The sequence below is a fragment of the Berghia stephanieae genome, chromosome 2, assembly GCF_034508935.2.
Source record: "Berghia stephanieae isolate SIO BIC M18660-M18661 chromosome 2, UCSD_Bste_1.3, whole genome shotgun sequence".
Taxonomy (NCBI): domain Eukaryota; kingdom Metazoa; phylum Mollusca; class Gastropoda; order Nudibranchia; family Aeolidiidae; genus Berghia; species Berghia stephanieae.
Window position 1 is genome coordinate 99,310,956 of NC_088361.1, and position 20,105 is coordinate 99,331,060.

At 36.7% G+C, this 20,105-nt stretch overlaps 2 protein-coding genes across 4 annotated transcripts in view; one reads left to right on the forward strand and one right to left on the reverse strand.

The window, feature by feature from the left end:
* LOC144966012 (uncharacterized) overlaps window positions 1–444 on the reverse strand; it is a 47,065-nt gene extending 46,621 nt beyond the window's left edge. For 2 of the 3 annotated variants that reach the window (XM_078901988.1, XM_078901989.1), the window contains exon 1: window positions 123–444. The gene's annotated coding sequence lies outside the window, so the exon portion shown is untranslated. The remainder of the gene's footprint in view (window positions 1–122) is intronic. The other variant, XM_078901990.1, reaches the window with a different exon arrangement.
* LOC144966013 (centrosomal protein of 78 kDa-like) overlaps window positions 1–20,105 on the forward strand; it is a 142,682-nt gene that overhangs the window by 63,749 nt on the left and 58,828 nt on the right. The window lies entirely within an intron of this gene.

Genomic DNA, 20,105 nt, shown 5'->3' on the forward strand with positions numbered 1-20,105 from the left:
TATTGTGTTATATTGTTGTTTTTTGTTTGTTTCTTTTTACCAGTGTTAGTTTCTGTTTTTGTTTTTGTTCTATATTTTAATTTTCACAAGTTTCAACTAGACAAGTAGATAATAGTATTTACCTTTAAATAATTTACCGATTATTCCCCTGATGAAAATGACATAATTTCACTCACACGTCAACTCCATCGTTTACTATCCAGTTCAAATGATACGACGAATGAAGAAAATGAACAAGCACCAGTATACTACGTATATCATAATAATACTAATAATAATATAGTTATTGTATTTGCAGCCCTCTACGAAAGAAATCACACAGGGATTCGCGATTGTCAAATCATTACAGCCGCAGCAAACAATAATTACATCTCTGGCCGTCCTTTCTTCGCTGCTTGATACGTGCCCAAATGACAGGGCAAAGCCGTCCGTGGCCCGTGGCTCGTCGCGCGTGAGGTGAATCGTGAGCGGTCCGAGCTTAGAGAGTCCTAGTTGTGGCGTGTGAGCAATTTTGGGGATTGCTTTGAACGATGGACAGCTAGCAGATGTCTTCAAACGCCCTCTTTTCATCTATACATACTTTCCCCCCCCCCCCCCCCCCTCTCTCTCTCTCTCTCTCTCTCTCTCCCTCTCTTCCTCTCTCTCTCTCCCTCTCTCTCTCTCTCTCTCTCTCTCTCTCTCTCTCTCTCTCTCTCTCTTTTCCCATCTCTCACACTCTTCTTCTTCTTCTTCTTCTTCTTCTTCTTCTTCTTCTTCTTCTTCTTCTTCTTCTTCTTCTTCTTCTTCTTCTTCTTCTTCTTCTTCTTCTTCTTCTTCGTCTTATTCTTCTTCTTCTTCTTATTCTTCTTCTTCTTCTTCATATACATTCACATGGATATACAAATATTAAATCCCGAAACACACACACACACGCACACACACACGCACACACACAAACAAGAAGCAAAAGCGCACACGCACACGCACATATATATATATATATATATATATATAATATATATATATATATATATATATATATATATACATATATATATACATATATATATACATATATATATATACATATATATATATATATACATACATATATATATATACATATATATATATATATATACATTTAATATATATATAATATATATATATATATATATATATATATAATATACACACACACACACACTCAAATTAGACGGCCGTCAGCTTTCGAGGTCGCTTTGATGTCCCCAGTTTAATTGTCAAATGGTCGTTGGGCCCAGGCCATTAACAATCAGGCTGAAGTCATTAGCCTCTTTTGTCTGTTCCGAGACGAGGGCCAAAGCAGAGGCGGAGCGTGAGAGCTTGTCAATACTGGGATAGTGTATGGTACAATTGTACCAAACCTACCTCGGTATTCGATACTTGAATAATCCTAATTACGGACTCAGGATCCTAAATTATGGCCAGTTTTAATGAGGTAGGCGGTGGTTACAAGATGTCTGCACTGACATTTTGATTCCTTATCTGGAATCAATCGTCTGTCTTATGGTTTATTTATAGCTGGCTGTTTTTGTAGGACTTTTAATGCCATTTGTACGGTATCCAATTTTACCTTTTCATCCGATAATTAAAGAACACACCCGCGCGAACACAGATACACACACAGACACACACACTTTCGCGAGCTAGCTTTAGATTTGATGTAACCTTGATATTGACATCCTTAGATGTTTATCAATTCTATCTTGTTCCCCAATTCCGAATGGGTTACATTTAACCAGTCAACTGCCTGACTCTGGAAAGACACGTATTTAAAAATTTGGTCAGGAATGTCGTCCTTCAGATATCGATCGATTTAAATAAAATAAATAATAAATAAATAAAATTCCCAATTATTCATCCCACAGGGGAAATTTGTCTGTAGGATCTATTCCAAGGGAAGACTGGAATGACCCATGCGTCAGCCGCAATGCAGTGCCACAAATTGAGGTAGGGCGGGGCGACTTGCTCAAGGCCACACCGCGCAGCGGGTATTCGAACTCGGTATCTTTTGGGTACGAAGCGAAGACCGTGCCGCTGAGTTTGAGAGTAGTTGCCAAGATGTGGGCCATTTAAATCGATCTATATGTGAAGGAAGAGTTTTAGACCCAAATTTTTAAATACCTACGTGTTTTTTTTTTTCACCATAGAGCGGCAATTAAAGAATCGCACAATTATTGTCATCTTACTGTTAAATTGTCGATAAGGCTGGACATGTTGCGATACACATATCATCTCTGCTGTTCACAATTTACAAATTAACGTTAACGGTCACTTTATTTTCTGGTCTTAGTCCAGCAATAAAGGGCATTGAGGAAGTTGTCAAGCTACATAGGTCCAAAGCTTCACCTTATAGGAGTGGGAAATAAGAATTCGCCCATTGTCCAACCACTGTCCAATTCATCAGAAGTACACCGCAAGAATCAATAGATTGTCTCTGTTACATACCCAGATGATTGAACTCGTGGACGGTTTATGAAAGCCTCAAGGAAGGGTGGATTTTCTTTTCTTTTTTTTTCGGGTGCCGACACCCGACCATTACAGTTTTCGCAATTTAACTATTTGATGTCGCAATCGTTGCTGCAATTGTTACTGCTACTGTTTTTCCTGCTGCCGTAAGAGTTGAGAAGACCCAGGTAGGCGGAGCGAAAAAGTTCTTCATAAATTCGTGTCTGGTACTGTTAAACTAAACCTACTTCTGCATCAGATTCGTGTACAGTCTTAATTACGAGGCTAGAATTTCATTTGTCAGATCAGATCTCTGAATCGACCTTGTAAATACCTTATAGTAATATTTTTCTCGCCATTTAGAGTTTGACTAGGAAAAAACGATTGATAGACACTCAAATACCGAACAATCATTTGAACCGAAATATTATTTTATGTGCACCTGCTTTCGTCTATTAAAAAAAGGAAAGTTGCGGTTTGCACTTATTAACCTACTTCTTTCACAACTTTATATATTGAAAACTGCTCCGAAAGGAACTAAGGATAGGCTTCTTTAATTCATAGCCTACCCCCCCCCCCCCCCCCCTCTAAAAAAAAGTACGTCAATAAAAAAATATACGTAAAATAAAAAATAACAAACAAAAATACAACAACAAAAACAAAAACAAAACGACTATATTAGCTTTTGCATGGGGTATCTATTTTTGTGGTGAATTTTTACGAAAACAACCTTTCGGCATAGCCACATGTCACCCCGAGGCGACGGGTTACATAATATAATAATATGGCCTACCAGTCAGTGTTTAGATACTCGCATTTATTGTTGTATTTTTTACCGTCACGAGTTACTTTGATTGGTGGCCGCCGACGCCGTTGACTGATGGTAACACTAATTATTTCACGTACTATCGATCAGTTAAACGGCAGCATGGGGTTAGTCACACCTGAGTAGTCTGGGAGGGTGTTGGGCATTGCATTATTAACATGTTTGTTTTCTGATCTTGCGATGCGAGTTTTAGAAGTCGTCCGTCCTACTGTGCTTGCCCCACTGATTTCTCACGACATCGGTTGATAATTTATTATTGATTAGTACTCATTCCTATCGCTATAATATGTATTAAGGAGAGGCGAGTCAGAAGTTGGAGAATCTGCGAAGTCGAAATATGCCGATTTTCATCTCTCTCCCTATTGATGCTATGCGTTTAACTAAATCCTCACAACATTCACCCGCCGGATGTAACCTACCAACACACAAAACTATGCCTAACCATAAACGTTTATAGTCTGATTGATATAATTTAGTGAGAACTGATCATTAAAATGGCTGTCTAAAAACAGTAAGAAATAGCTGAGTGACGTCAATTTCGTTCCATCTATATCATGCCTTTTCGCGCATCATCCATTGGTGTTTCACGTTTAGGTATAATACTCACTTGTCTTACCCGCCAGATGAATTGTACCAACAAGCAAAACTAGGTTTTACATTAAACATTTATGGTGTCTGATTGACGGAATTTAGTGAGACCGTATCACCTGACTGGCGGTTTCGAAGCAATAACAAAGAGCTGATCGACTGCGACTTCATTCACTCTATTATGCCTCTTTTTGTATTTAACGATAGGTTACATGTTAATCCACAATTTTGATGAATACAATAATTGTTAACGTATTGATATATTGATTTGTACGTTGGTTTATCGATTTATTTATTGTTGTGATCTAACTATTTTTGTTTGTATACTCAATAATGATTTGTTGTTTATTATTATTATCGTTTGTGACAAATATATATTGGGTGGAATGAATAAATCAAAAAGAAAAAGTGAGAAAGAGATAACGAAGGTAGAGTAAGTCGTCGCACCAATGCCTCTCTCTCTCTCTCTCTCTCTCTCTTTCTCTCTCTCTCTCTCTCTCTCTCTCTCTCTCTCTCTCTCTCTCTCTCTCTCTCTTTCTCTATCTATGGATGGACGGCTATATGGTAAGATACTCGCTTTCGGATTTGGAAGGTCCTGGGTTCGAGCCTCGCTCGGCGCATAGTTGAGTCCTTGGAAAAGACTCTTTACTCACATTCTCTTACCGTACTCAAGTGTAAAATGAGTACCTGTTCGTTAACAGCGTTGTATGTCCGAAAAAAAAGTAATATCGCCTGATAGGCGCCATGTCTCGCTCTACACGTTAGTGTTGCTGTTGGCTAGGGCCCCTTATAAAGCGCTTTGAACACGTTTAGTGGATATTGCTCTACATAAAAGCTCAAGTTTTTTGTTATTTTTTATGATCTATTTATGTCTATCTATCACTCACTCTCTTTCTCTTCTCTTCTCTTGATCATTCCCTGCTTCATACACTAAAACTCACATATATACACGCGCGCGTGCGCGCGCATGCACACACGAACAACAAACACGCTCACTCATACATGAAATGATATATAAATAGCGGCATTATACTATCTACATAAACCAACCACAAAAATAAAATTTATTTGTCTTTTGCCCGCGGTGATAAGGGATCTCTTCCACCGAAATAGTGAATATAAACGAGGAGGCTGTTTGGGGCAATTTCGGCTCTTTCCACGCCATTGGTTATTGCTCTCTGAACCGATCGGCTTCAAAGAGGGCTTCTGCCCTGGTAAAAATGGATTATTATCGACTCGGACTGTCAGTTTAGTGCGTTGAGATGGCTGTTCAGACATCCACCGATTCTGGCGTTCCCTTTCAAAACACTTTTTAAAAAATTACATTTTGGCCATAATTTTATTTTACATCAAACATCGACGAATCAAGACGACCCTGAGTGTGTAAAAAGGGATTTCGAATAAGTCCTAGGTTCACTTTTTCTCTTAATTTTTTATTTTTTTGTGTGGATAAGTTGAATGTCGTCTTAAGTAATCGAATACGGTGAATTTGAAAATGGTTGAAATGGGAAACTGTGCGATTTGTCAGTGCCCATAAGCGACATCTCTGAAGACCAATGCTTGGCTACACCCGTCTTGGATGATACTGTTAGAATTTATGGCAGCAACATTACTGACCAGAGTCTCTTTTTTGAGGCTGTGGGATGGGGGTGGGGGGGGGGTATTTTATTTATTTATTTATATTATAAGTGGTAGATGCTCGAGTTAAGCCCAAAGATGTAAGATTATAAGATTAATTATTATTCCCACGATTCTGTCTTTAGTTCTGACGTGTCCACAATAAACATATTTATTGGCTGTGTTTTCTCTGGGGGTGTTTGTGTTTGTTGTTTTTTCCCGTTTATTTGGGAGTTTTTAAAAAATACCCGGCTAGTATCGTAACATTTCTGCCACGAATCATTGTTATAAGATTTTATTAATGTTGTTGATACTGTTATTTGAATGATTATTACTTTTACCATTATTTTCATCATCATTGAAAGTACCAATATCTACCATCATCGTCATTCATCATCGTCTCCTTTGTTATTTTTAAGGAAGTTATCACTTTTGTCTTTAAGATTTGTTGACTGCTTTTATTTAATTAAATTATTTTTTATTCTTTTGTATTTTTTCTTTGTTTTATTTGTTAGGTTTTTAGCTTTATTGGGTTTTGCTTTTTAAATATTTTGTTTGTTTTGTTTTGTTTTTAGAAGGGACGTATTTATATAAAGATGATATTTTGTTTAACCATATTTGGTTCATATTATTTTACTTAAATCAAACGTTTAAAGTAATGGAATTTTAAAAGAAGTCTTCGATATATTATAGTTTTAGTGAAAACAACGTCATGGGGATTTGGTAAGTTGACAGATCTCTTAACAAGACATCGTTCTTGTCGTCGTTATAATGACGATTAAGCTTAATGTTCATTAAAAAAAAAAACGATGGTGGAATAAATATAACAACTACACGCTGTTGTAAGATATTGGGAGAGTTGAGAAAAAAAAAGAGGCACGGAGAGAGAGAGAGAGAGAGAGAGAGAGAGAGAGAGAGAGAGAGAGAGAGAGAGGGGGGGGGGAGATTGAAATTCCAGAGTTGTTTACTTGGTGAAATAGCCTTTAGACATGAGCGCTTTTGTCAGTTTCCAGTCGAGTTGAAATTATATTCTGACAGCTTCACGAAATTCCTGTTTTGTTTTCATGGCATTTTGTTTTTCTTTCCAACGAGACATTTTAAAAACATTTTACGACACTTAAACATCTTCTAGTCTCGAGAGCAAAAGATTTCCAAACTGATATTTTCTTTCATTTTTAAAAATTTCGAATCGTTTATTTCGTTTCTCGTTCATTTGATTCTGGAGAACACTCGTGATGGATTGAATGGCGTGTATTTTCGTTTTAAAGATCGAATGTTTTCTAGTCAGTATCCGGTTTATGTCATTTTTGAATTTGAATATCTTTGGTGGCGAAGTTAAAAGAACAAAACACACACATAAATAGATTGACATGATTGGATTGTGTCGTTTTAATATAAAATTTGCACACTTTAGTTTGGATTGTTTATTTTTATGTGTTGGATCTTATTTTTATAGACTTCTTATGAGGTTGTCATCAACATACATTCCTTGTTATCTATGTTTTGTTTTGTATATTTTTTTGTTGTTTTTTTTTTCTCTTTTTTATAATTTTATATTGCGCGCGGTAGTGATCATAGTGGTTGTGATGATGGCTATGGTGATGGTGATTATGATGATGATGATGATGATGATGAGGAGGAGGAGGAGGAGGAGGAGGAGAAGGAGGATGAAAATGATGATGATGTTTCATTTTATTTTTATTAGATTTGTCTTTCATATTCAGTCATGTGACTTTAAGAAAATGAAAATTGTGGGTGATTCCGTGAAATGCTCTTTTGGTATCAAGTCACATTCATTCCGGTAGAGTCCCTGGCCTCCCATAGTGGGCAGGATGGCACTTACTGTGTCTCCTACCCCCCTATATCTGTTTTCCAACATTCTTTCTGTCTTTGTCTTGGAATGAGATTACTTGGTTTTGCCCTGGCCCTGGCCGTAGTGCTTGGCTAGGAGGGAAACAGTCAAATGCATATTGTTTTAGGAGATAACATTTTTTTCCTTGTAAATCATCTCTCTGTTATGTATTGTTATGTTTGTTATTTTGATTGTATAATTTAAGAATTTGAGTGTGTTCTTCTTAGTGGGATCTTGTGCTGGTGTATGGGTGAGGCATTTAGGTGATCTCAAACTAAGTACGTTGATGGTGTGCTCTTGGAATCTACATCTGTTCCCTATTTGAACCACTCCCCTTTGTCTTACATTTTTCGTCGAGTCCTTTTTATTGGACAGCTAGAATCTTTTCACTATCCAATTCTATTCCTTTTTACTGGCGCTGATGTGACCTAACTGTGTTGCAACCGCGGTAAAACCCTTAAAAACAAACAAACATTTATTCCCCACCCCCTTTTTTCCCCTCCGTCTCAACAAAACGTCTAACAACATTCAAAGACATTGGATTCTTCACCTCAGTCAGGATCTATCAGGATTCCGAACTGTCGAACGGTTAGATTGATAGGATAGGGGCAAACCAACACATTTTGAGAGACATGTCATTCTTGGCTCGGGAATCGATGAATGTAGTGCTCATTGCTGTCAGACACTCCAGTCAATACCCTGATTTGTGGCGTAGGAATTCGACAGAGAAATCCACAATTTGATGCATTTTGTATTTGTTTTCTTGTTTTTTAATTTGCTCCATTTTTATTTTGTTTTTCTAAAAAATTTTGGGGGGTGGGGGGGGGGGGGGGGAGAATACAAAATAATTTCCACCAATGGAATAGACACTGTTGACAAAAAATTATAATTATCTTTCTGCTTTTAATCATGTGTTTAGAGTATAACATACGGTATATTATATTATCGTTGTTGGTGTTTTGCTTTGTTTTGTTTTTCTTTGTTTTTTGGGTTTTTTGTTGTTGTTGTTGTTGTTGTTGTTGTTGTTTTTAATCACTCGCAATTGTGTTAACCAGAAATAAAAGCGAAGTCGTGAGAAAGAAAGCGATTGTGAAGAACGGAACGGCCACAAAAACATTTTATCGAGTTGGCTGTTTTTTGTTTTTTTTTACTTAATTTACACGAAAGGGACATATTGTATAACTAGTGAAAAGTAATCGTCTTTGGTGAAAGATCGTAATTATACCTATTAGATAACCTAAAAGTTGTTACTAAGCCCCTTTTAACATAAAGGATTATTGGGTACGCCGACAATAATTTGACTGTTGAACACTATCAATTCCCTCCCTCCCTTCTCCCCGCCAATAGTAGCAGGAGGCCAAACATCATAGAACGTGCCTTGTTAGCGATGGGCGACATTGAGAAATCAGCAAAGCTAATACGGTTCTGGAATTGAACGTGCCTTTTATTAGCAGACTGAATCATCAAAATGAAACTGAGATTTTTTAACATTTCTAACATCTGTGATTTCCTGTAGCGAGTGTTTAACTACCCGCAATATCTTTTTAATGAATTGATGAGATTGCTCAAATGGATTTGTGGGTTGGCTTCAGAAAATCTTAATTTTGAAGTAAAAATAGGATTTTTTAAACACTCTGAACATGTGTTACTGGTCTTATGTAGTAGTAGTAGTAGTAGTAGTAGTAGTAGTAGTAGTAGTAGTAGTAGTAGTAGTAGTAGTAGTAGTAGTAGTAGTAGTAGTTGTTGTTGTTGTTGTAGTATTAGTAGTAGTAGTAGCAGTAGTAGTAGTAGTAGTAGTAGTAGTAGTAGTAGTTGTTGTTGTTGTAGTATTAGTAGTAGTAGTAGCAGTAGTAGTAGTAGTAGTAGTAGTAGTTGTTGTTGTTGTTGTTGTTGTAATAGTAGTAGTAGTAGTAGTAGTAGTAGTAGTAGTAGTAGTAGTAGTAGTAGTAGTAGTAGTAGTAGTAGTAGTAGTAGTACTGAAAAACGTGAGCTTTTATGTAGCGCAGTATCCACTAAACTTGCTCGAAGCGCTGTAGAATTAGCCAAAAGCAACATTTAACATTTAGTACGAGACATGACACCTTTATGGGATATTACAATTTGTCTTTTTTTGGTACAGAGATCACGATGTTAAGGGCTAGGTACTTACTTTACACCTGAGTACGGTGAGAGAATGTGAGTTAAGAGCCTTTATGCACTGCTCATAGCGGGACTCGAATCCAGGACCGAAGGCGAATTGCATACCACTGGATCACATAACCGCACAGTAGCAGCAGCACGGACTGATTTTGTTTTATTTAACCCACGCCAGCTATTCAGCTCGCCCTTTTTCATGCCCAAACGAAGGAGTTTTCCCCAGACAACTGTGCCTATAATATGATCTGTCTTGGAATCAAATGCGCCTCTTTGTCTGTTATTCCGCAGACCTCCCATAGCGGGCAGGGAGGTACATACTGTGTCTTCTATCCCCTTATATCTTATCCAACAAGCTTTCTGTCTTTGTCTTGGAATGAGATTACTTGGTTTTTTCCGGGCCCTCGTCGGAGTCCTGGCTGAGAGGGAAACAGTCAAATGCATAGTTATTGTTTTGGGAGATGATATTTTTTTCCTTGTAAATCATCTCTCTGTTATGTATTATTATATTGGTTGTTTTTAATGTATAATGTAAGCATTTGAGTGTATTCCTCTTTCTTGGATTTTGTGCTTGTGTCCGGATGAGACATAGGTGATCTCAAACTAAGTACATTGGTGGTATGCTCTTGGAATCTACATCTGATCCCTATTTGTTCCCATTCCCCTGTCTTACTTTCTCTTGGGTGCTTTAATTGTAATTCTAGAACTTTTTACTATCCCATTTTCTTCCTTTTTACTGGCGCTGATATAACCTAAATGTGTTGCAAGCGCCGTAAAACCCTTAAAAACAAAACATATTCCGCACTGTACTCTCTCACACACACAAATACACATACACACACATCAACACACACGCACGCGCAGGTGCGCGCACGCACCAACATATATTTGTCCAGAAAACTTCTTAAAATAATGATCGATTACAAAATGACCGCCAATTTTGGATGTCTCTCTTTCCTGAGCTTAAAAATAAGAGAAAGAAGAAAAAAAAAAGGGCCGTTTGAATTGCAAAACACAGCGAGCCAGATACTTTACAAGTTCTTAGGTTTAAATAATTTTATCGAATTAAGGATTTTTTTTTTTTACATCAGTTAATATTCAATGTATATACGAGTTTTCTGGTCAAAACGACCCCCCAGACACCAAAAAAAAGAAAAAAAAGAAAAAGAAAACTCTGGGTCTTGTCAAATTGCGTCAATGTTATTATGTTGACAGTACAGGGTCCTTGAAATAATAAATGGGTTTGGTTTCCTGACACCAGGGAAGTTGCAACTATTGGAGACCCTTAATACAATTTTCACTTCCGCTTATTGAATTTAGCCCAGCTAGCATCAGCTCTGGACAGTTCTGGAACTTCTCAAGCATTCGAAATTCTCTCTTTTGTAAATAAAAGCGGCGTAAAGATGGAACGGATTTTGTAAGGAACAAATAAATAAAGACGGACATGAAGTAACGTGGAACCTTTCAGGGTTTCAACAAAAAAACCTTTCAGTTTAAGGATTTCAACAAACTGTTTCACTAGCTGCATATTATTAGGTATGTTTGGAATCGCCTATCTAGAATTTGTCAAAGTAAATTGGAATTCTTTTGCAGTTTCATGACAAAGTTCGTTCACCTCTCGCTCGCTCTCTATCTCTCTCTCTCTCTCTCTCTCTCTCTCTCTCTCTCTCTCTCTCTCTCTCTCTCTCTCTCTCTCTCTCTCTCTCTCTTTTTTTTTTTTTTTTTTTTTTTTCCTCAGACACAAACATCCCGCCCCCCCCACACACACACACAGAGACGCACACACACAGATACACACACACACACACACATATATATATATATATAGAGAGAGAGAGAGAGAGAGAGAGAGAGTAGGTTTAACTATACAGAGAGGAGAGATGTTACAAGAGACGACATCCCTTACTCTGACTAAACGCCTTTTGTATTTTTGCAAGTGTGCCAGAAAACTTATACTTATAGATTTTAGTATCACCCAAACTAAAATTCTTGACCTCCCGACTTTTTGGAACTCTTGTGTTTAGGTATATTTTTTTGATTTTACAAGCTGAGGTCATTTTAACCCATCAATATAGTCAGTATATTTTTCTTATAAAATCATTTTGGAGGCAGAGGGCATTATATACGGGTATATACCTCATTACTGCCATTCATCCTACTTCATATCAACCGGAGATGAAAGAGTATTACTTCCTCTCGGTGTCTTCATGATGAAGGCCCTTGGATGAATACACGGAAGTCGATTGATCCCTTACTCTTCTTATCTCTGCACGACGCGGTGATGAGATTACATACAGCATTCTCACAGTGCCGCGGCCTCTTAACACTCATCAAAAGAAGGTGGTAGGAAATGGTGCCAGATATTTAGAAATAATAAAAAGGCATTGAGCAGATCGAGCCTACGAACCTTGGGCAGCGGACTGGTAAGCTTTGCTTGGCTATTTAAAAAAAAGAGAACAGAATTAGAATATCGCGATGGGTGGTACCCGGGCCTTAGTAGTAGCTTGTAACAGCAGCTTCTATCTGTTACATTACAAAGTTGTGACGATTTATCCAGTAGGGATTTATCTGGTGACGTCCCCACCCTCGGGAACTTTATTATTTTACATTCCGTATTTGCTTCCTCTCTCGAAGGCAGTGAAGCTAATTGCAAGGTACATCGGGATTTCATACGGCTTGTGGCAGCTTGTAGATTTGATAAACCTATATCAGAACGTATTCGAACGATATCCCAAGAGAGGTTCCGTTGGCAATCTATCGCAGGTGCTTTAACCTATTTTTGTTTTTGACAACCAATCAGAATTCGCAGTTTTTAAAATCAGCTTTCTGATTGGTTAGGTAAAATCGAAATGAGAACAAATGTAGTGTGCGTATATTGTTCTTAGTTAGCAATCCGCAGCTGCTGTCTGGCCATGGAAAGCCACCACAAATGAACCAAAAAAAAAAAAAAAAGTAAATATGATTCAAAATGAAAATAATTATAAAAATTAAATTCCAAACACTGGCTCAGACATTTGACCCAGCGATGAGAACTGATCCATCTTCTTCGTGAGTGTTTGATATCCTTAGTTTTCTTATTTATCATGACGTTATAATCAGATTACTGCATTCTCTCAGCGTAAGCTGTACACGATAGTGTTAGAATAAAAGGTAAAAACACAAACGCGTGGTATTAGCGGGTGTTGAACTCGACTCATGCAATCACATTTCATAGAAAAAAAGTCCAGACCACAATTTCCGCATACGCACCTAATATGAACTGCATTAAATTTGCGCAGTTTCAGGTTTGTTGGTGTAAACACCCACTGGCAGTAATAGTCCTCTACCTCCAGTTATCGCCATTCCTTGATGCCTCCCAAATAGAGAATATGTTATGAGCCAGCGAGATCTCTGTTTACAACAAATTATGATGCATAAGCCAACAGCTCTTCAAAACAACGCTTTTGTGGACATGATTGGAACCGACATCTAACCAGTTAATTGCCATGCTCTGGAAAAACACGTATTTAAAAATTTGACCAGAAAACTCGTCCTTCAATAAATATCGATCAATTTAAATGATTTAATCGTTTAGGCAAAAACTCTCAAACCCGTTACCTGGTGAGTACTCGGTCGCATAGGTCGGTGACTATCACCTGGCCAAGAAAGAGAGCAGGATACATTAGCGCCATAATGAATGGGTATTCCGGGTGCTATTATTTCAAATTATTTATTATTATCGGGACCGGGTGTCTTGGCTAGAAAAGAAAAGGACATAAAGCTCCATGTTGCTCTCTTTTCCTGACTAGGCGATTATTTACGTTGGAGATTCGACTCGGTGAATGTACCGGATACTGTTTATTTCATTGTTGGGCTATCTAATGTATTTGGGCCCAGATGATTCAAACCTTAGCTTGCAGTGAAAGAACATCTAGCGATTCAGATTCAAATTGTCTGATTAAAAGATGATAATAATAACGCCTTCCGTCCGTCCGTCGGCCCCCCCCCCCCCCTATCCCCCACCCATCATTGATTTGATAAAAAGAGATTGGCGTGTTATCCCAAAAGGTGCAAAGCAGCGTGGCCAGATGGCGTCTACAAAATGCGAAATAATATATGAAAATAGTTCCTTCCCCGCGAAATTGCGGGCTTTTTACTAGTAGAATATATATATATATATATATATATATATATATATATATATAATATATATATATATATATATATATATATATATATGTATGTATATATATATATTTTTGTTTTGTTTTGTTTTGTTTTTTGTTTTTGTTTTTAATAGCCGAAGATCCAAATCACAGAAGAGTTGCTTAATCGTTTGAAATAAAAAAGGCAAATTTCTGTTTCAATGATCCCTCCATTATGATGTGTAGAAACTGGGTTCAAACCCTTCGGCGCCGTGTTACTAAGATAATTATTTATTAATATAATACTATGATGCATTACTTAGTCTGATACTCGATGGCCACTTGACCAGTTTGGCCTCTTCACCCCTTTCCTGACAGGAGGTTAATCAGGGACAGTGATGTGGTTATGGCTGATACGATTAGTGTCATGGATGCCATCGGGATTACTCTCCATCATCCTCATTGCTATCATTTTCCACTCAGCACTTTAATGCTTTTTATCGTATATTTGTTCAATACTTATTATTGTATTTCATATCATAAGAGAAGGGAAGGGAATAAACGATACCTCAATAGGCAGAGCAGAGCACTCGACTTACAAAAAAAAAAAATACAAACAAAAAACGAATCTGTCTCGAGTCTTTTATGTACCGGTAATTTTTCTGACCCTAATTTGTCCATTCAGTAGTGATTGATTGGTTAGCGGGATATGCTAGACCTAGTTAAAGGTATTTTAAAAATACATCTGTCCTGTCCAAAGACAGTAAGAATATACTCGCATTTAATAAAGAAAATTTTGTAAAATATTAAAAAGAAATAAATAAAGTAAAGGTGCATCAACGGTTTAAAAAAATAGTCTTATCATTAAATTTTTAATTTAATGATAAGTCTATTTTTTTTAACAGTTGATGCACCTTTACTTTTATTTATTTCTTTTTAATATTTTGTATGTATATGTGTATATATATATATATATATATATATATATATATATATATATATATATAAGTATCAATCCACTATTAAGGTGACCACTGTGAAATGCACCAATTGGAGGACCAAGCATATGTCTTGTTCAAATTGATTAAACTGTTCAATCTTTGTTCAAATGAGTATAGTTTGATTCCCTACAATGATTTATGAACACAATTCTGATGCTTGATGATCACAATGGTATATAGAAAATTACTCGGTCCCCCTAATGTTTTACTAAGTGTTTCTGTAGCTTTAAGGAGACATTTGGTAAAAACATGTTTTTAGGGAGACCACATTAAAAAACCCTTTTAGGGAGCCCAGTATATGTTTATATATGTGTATACCTAAGAGTGCATTTTCAAGTGAGCTACCACCAAATTGTCTAAAATAAAGTAAGTCCTTAAGATTAAGAGCTTCATGGCCATAGTGTCGAAGCTTATCCCAGTGTGCGTAGAGTGAAGTGGCCGAGCAACGCATTTACTAACTCCTGGGAAGGTCCATCCCTCAGAAGGGGCGCTCAGGGAAATAACCTGGGACTCAAACACGGCAAAAAATATTCCCAGTTGCTCCGTGCGCCATTGTTTTTGCAGTCCCCGACCCCTTTAGAAACCTGACGACCCAGGTTAAGATCAGAGATAGAAGGGACCAGGCAGAGGAGTTTATTTGTTGTTGTTGTATACCACTGAATGGACTTGGTTTGTTTTGTTTTGTTTTTAAGGGTTTTACGGCGCTTGCAACACATTAAGGTCATATCAGCGCCAGTAAAAAGGAAGAAAATGGGATAGTAAAAAGTTCTGGAACTACAATTAGAGCACCCAAGAAAAAGTAAGGCAAAGGGGATTTGTTTCAAATAGGAAACAGTAGATTCCAAGAGCCCACTATCAAAGTACTTAGTTTGAGATCACCTAAACGTCTCATTCAGACACAAGCACAGGTCCCAACAAAGAGGGATACACTCAAATGTTTACAAAGCATAAATAATATGTAAACAAAACAATAAAGAGCATAACAGACAGATGATTTACAAGGGAAAAATATAATCTCCCAAAACTCGAACTATACATTTGACTGTTTCCCTCCCAGCCAGGTCCTGGACAAAACCAAGTAATCCCATCCCATCCCGAGACAAAGACAGAAAACAAGTTGGAAAACAGACATAGGGGGATAGAAGACGCAACGAGTACGTCCCTGCCCATTATGGGAAGTCGGGAACCCCACCCAGTGAGTGAATGGAGTTGGATGGATAGGACAGCAGATCTGATGGACACAATGAACGGCTTCAATCAACATCTCATTCACTTTAACTTGCACAATGCTTGCTTTGGTTTCGTGGTAGACAGTTCGTCTGACGCCCGAGTTGCCAGGGTTCGAATCCATATTTGTGGCAATGCAGAGTCATTGTAAAAGTCTCATTTACAGTCTCACTTGTGTTAATTGGAGTACGTTACTGAATTGTAACAACGTTGTTCGTGTCCATATAAATCTACTACCAGCTGCACGTTGAGCTCATTGTGGGTTTTATGATACATCAAGCTCGTGTAAAATTACATTTACATTTGACCGAAAAATGATACATAACGATAGAAGTCTACAAATCATATTGCAGGTTTATTTCAGTTCCAAAAGCCATCACAAACATTCATCCACTGTATCACATAAGTCTTTGGTCACCAAATAAAAGCATGAAGTTTGCTATGTGTACAGTGCAACATAAAGGATAGAAACAGTTTTACTGATAAAACCCTCAAATGATAACAAACCAATATGTTGTTGCTGGTAAGTTGCTTAATTGCATTTGTTAAAAAGCATAAACTGTGAAGCAAAAGTGTTGAAAATCGTTTGAATAAAGTTTAATGCAAAAAAAATAATTCTTAAGCACTTTATGCCGTTCTAAGCTGTCGTTGCTGCATTTTTTTTCATTATTAATTATTATTATTCTGATTAAGGATGAGGGGATAAAGAAAGAATGAAATTAAATGCACAGAGGTGTCATTTCTTGACAGTCACCTCTAAAGATTGCAACTCTTAAAACTATCATAAAAAGAATAGTGAAATTTTACATTAGGTATCTAGAAAATGCTGAACATAAAGCTACATTGGCCAATTAAGTTAGGGTTAGTAGAAAGACTTTTTATTCTGCCATATTTGATTCTTTCAGATAGTTCTACATAGCTGCCAACTTTTCAAAAATAAAATAAGGAACGCTCATTTTGCCCGGGATGAGGGGCGATGTGTGCCGAAGCCCCCCCCCCCCCCCCCCCCCCTTCATCGAATCGCAACATATAAAAGTCAGCCTTTTTAATTACTATTACTAACACTAACAAGTTTGAGATGACAGAGGCTAGTCCAAATGTTGCTCAATTATCGGGTTTAGTACCAGCACATTTGAATCGTTAAAATGACACTTTCCACAATGATTGTTGTTTTGTTTTTAAGGGTTTTACGGCGCTTGCAACACATTTAGGTTATATCAGCGCCAGTAAAAAGGAAGAAAATTGGATAGTAAAAAGTTCTAGAATTACAGTTGAAGCATCCAAGAGAAAGTAAGACATAGGGGAACTGGGAACAAATAGGGATCAGATGTAGATTCCAAGAGCGTATCACCAATGTACTAAGTTTGAGATCACCTATAAGTCTTATCCGGACACAAGAACAAAATCCAACAAAGAGGAACACACTCAAATGCTTACATTATACATTAAAAAATAACAAATATAGTAATAATACATAACAGAGAGATGATTTACAAGGAAAAAAATATCATCTCCCAAAACAATAAATATGCATTTGACTGCTTCCCTCCCAGCTAGGACTCCGGCGAGGGCCAGGAAAAAAACAAGTAATCTCATTCCAAGACAAAGACTGAAAGCATGTTGGAAAACAGATATAAGGGGATAGAAGACACAGTGTGTACCTCCCTGCCCGCTATGGGAGCTTTCCACAATGAGATCAAAATTCAGAACGGACAATATAAAGAAAGAATTCAACTGCCTCAACTTTGATAAGGACCAATACACAAGAAGCACGATTGTAAAATAAATGAAATAACTTAAGATGGTTAGAAATGCATAACTACCAACCTGGTACATCACTTGAGAGGGCGTTTTGGGGTAAAAATTAGGTGAGTTCAGATAAAAAGTAGACGATTGCATATATGTTTTCTTTCATGCAACATAATGGTCTTTAAGTAGTATACTATAATAGTAGTTATAGTAAAATGCACCTCTAAATATTAGAGAATTCCTACTTCTTTACTTTGACAAGATAAACACACCTAAAAATGGAGTATACTTATTTTTCTTGAACCTAAACCGTTACAAAAGCTTGCTTGAAAAAAAAAAATTAAAATCAGATGAAGATGTTTTTAAAGGGATTAAATTTATATATTTCATAAATTAATAAAGGGAAATAATCATTGTCATCTTTAATCAATATAAGCAATTGATTTTCTTATTGAATACCTTCCAATCAAAAAGGTGGATTTAATTTTATTCTTAATTAAAATAAATATTGTAACAAATAGTGAAAGTATCAATACTGTCTTAGAATATTCAAAGTATATCGAGGCTAACATCCATATCCTATGCAAATCTCCAATACATTATGAAAGGTTTGAGTAAAATACAGGCGTCATATAAACGAATGGAACTTTTTTAATTGTTGAAAATCATTTATGTTAGAGGCATAATTCAAATTAAAGAGCTACACAAATGGAGATTATGCTCTCACTGGACACCAATAATAATGATAATAATAATAACAACAATAGTAGTAGTAGTAATAGTAATAATAATGGATCAATAATAATAATTCATTAGGCTCACATGGCTTTTTTACCACAAATTAGTCAAAAATTACAAAATACGGATTTTGAACTAAAAATAAGCACTTACGGACTCAGGAAGTCAAATACGGAACAAATCCGTTTTTAACAGAACGGTTGGCAGCTATGGTTCTACAAAGCATTTGTCTCTCAAGCTGAGCAAATGAATGTTCATATAATATAAAAAAGGATATTGCAATGATGAACAGATTGTACTATATAAAGATAAAACGTTTTTGTAAACCCCCAAAATATGTCAATAACACTATACAATACAATGAATGTAATACAAATCAAATTCATGATTGTCATTACACCGATTGAAACGCTCTTTCCCTTCTATATTTATTTCTTTCATTAAAAATCTTTGTCTTCACCAAACTAATTAGTGTACCTTCAGGGATTCCTTTTTGTGAAAATACCCTGTGGTGTTTTAAGAACAGAATAATTTCAGACTTTCTAGGTAATGATCCCCTTGAACCATGTGCTGAAACATCTTCGACAAAGTTTTTAAAATATGACTTGACTCTATCTGTATCCTCATCTGACCATGACATGTATCTCCGATTTTTGCTTGAATTCCTCTTGGGTTCAGTTTGTTTTGAAGAACACGTAAGCTGATTTGGCACTCCTGCTTCACCATCAAATATTTCTTCTTGATTTGCAGCTGTTACTATGGATGTTCCAAAATTTGCATTTGAGTCTCTATTCACTACAGAGTCATTTGTTTCAATGTTACAATTTCCTTCCCCAGTGACCGATGCTGAGTTATCAATTTGACCCAAAAAATGACCAACTTCTGTTATTTCTCGTATTGCAAGTGGACACTGATAAATGTTTTGATTGATTGATTCACTGTGTCCCATATGTCGATAGAAGACATCTCTCTCGTGTTGTGGGACATCAAGTAAGGCAAATAATGTCGAAGCTCGGTGCCTGAATTTATCAGCTATTAACAACTGGGGTTTCTCTAAATCCTTTACTAAGGAAGTGACATATTTGATGGCAATGTAACCACTTACATGATCTTTGGATATTCCTGTATTTGGAAAAAGAAATGGGTTGTCTGAAATATCAACAGCTTTACGCTCCTGTGCAAGTTTCCTTAAAGGCTGAATTGTGTCATTGGGTATCAACACAGGGACCAACATCTTGCTTCCCTTTCCAGACTGATAGGCCAGCTTATACTTCTCAAGTAACGCTTTTTCCAGAGGATCAGTGACATGTTGTACAAGCTGGGATCAACCCATACACCTGAATCTGCATCATTCCAGTCTTTTAACAACATCCTTGCGGGTTCTCCGCCTCTCCTCGCATTAAACATTGTAAGCCTAGCTACGATGACATTGCGAAGCCTAACAAACATATGTGAATCAAATAATTGATAATCATCCTCACAAATACGGACCATCTCTTCAGTAATAAATTGCCGTAGCTTCTTTATATCATTCTCTAATGGCATCTCTTTGGGTTTTCTCAAATTTGTTCTCTTTGCTTCACATTGAACTCTGGCTGTAAAAAAAATACTATCCCAATTATAATCCAGGACAGCTTTGAACAAATCTATCTCTGCGGATTCTTCCATTTTGTTTTGCATTATATATTCCCCTTTTAAGAAATTAATTAACTTTTTCAATATAAATCCAATTGAAAGCTTCAAGCCTGCTTTCAATGTCCCATCCTCTTTCAAAGTCATTT